The following is a 1,180-nucleotide window of genomic DNA, read 5'->3' on the forward strand; positions in this document are numbered from 1 at the left end:
AATACTATCGCCGTAGGAGAGTAATTGGAAGGCATATGGTCCCGCCAGCTCTTCATATGTGTATGTTGGTGGCTCTTAATTAATTAGATAAGCAGGAAACACCTCTCAATGGAGGAGGATGCCTTTGCTTCCCTTATCTGATAAATGAAATGTGTCTTTTTTCCCCCCATTTCCTTTTTTTTATATCCACTTGATTGGATTAAGAACCAGGGGAAATTTGGTTTACTGTACACTTGTCCTAACAGGTGTTATGCTCTTCTGATTAAGGGAATTTATTGCATTGGGATTAGAGGTTTTCCGTTGCATTACGCTGAGGGAAAAGTATATGTCAAAGAAGAAACTGTAATGCGTGTGTACGGATAAGCTGGTAAGGTAGGCCCAACACAGCAGACAATTTACCTGATGTTGTGGACGAGGCACATATTTTTAGTCATTTTTCGTCTGTTTAACTTATATTTTTGGGGGAAAGGAGATAGAGGAATATGATGGTACTTGAACATTTTATGAAGTTGGACCCACAGACGAAACACACTGTATCACATGTTGTCGAATATTTTGGATCGAGATCACATATGGGTTACATGCCTCATCATGGACCAGAGTGACCTGTTTTTTTTAGTAGTCTTTTGTAACACGTGCATGAATAGGTAATAGTATTAGCTAAGTTATGACCTGGATACATATTCATAAAGGTCAGAACCGAGGCAGCATTTGCAGGAAACCGCAGTATGTGAAGTCTGCAGTGGCTGGCGCACTTTTTATCAGCTCTGCCGGATTTGTTGCTAAGATCCAGGTTTTTTTCCCTATAATAAGGCTTAGTTTCTCTTCGATTAACGTGCATCGTTGATCCTTAGTGTACCTCTGACTTTCGCATTGTTTTAGATACATTTCCTTTGTAATTATGAAATCGGGTAGATGAAGAATAGCTTCTGGCACCGAAATGCAATAAAATCATCAGAAAACGAGATTAGTTTTCCTCAACTTTTCCGTTTTTTCTTTATATTCCCTATCCTCCTCTTCGCTCCTCTGTAGTTTTGCTCACGACTTTTCCCCTTGTTCGTACCCCACACTGCTCTTGCCCTGTCAGCCGATCGTCAAGATATCTGTCTAGTGAGAATCAACAGGTCCGCGATTGAGGGATGTGTACCACCCTCCCGTCTTCGCCCTCCTCTCTCCCCAA

General features: G+C 41.3%; 1 protein-coding gene across 1 annotated transcript in view; it reads left to right on the forward strand.

Moving 5' to 3' along the window:
• Positions 1-1,180, forward strand: part of LOC119591165 (small G protein signaling modulator 1-like) — a gene marked incomplete at its 3' end in the record, with an annotated part of 183,708 nt that overhangs the window by 366 nt on the left and 182,162 nt on the right.

The sequence above is a fragment of the Penaeus monodon genome, chromosome 28, assembly GCF_015228065.2.
Source record: "Penaeus monodon isolate SGIC_2016 chromosome 28, NSTDA_Pmon_1, whole genome shotgun sequence".
Lineage (NCBI taxonomy): Eukaryota > Metazoa > Arthropoda > Malacostraca > Decapoda > Penaeidae > Penaeus > Penaeus monodon.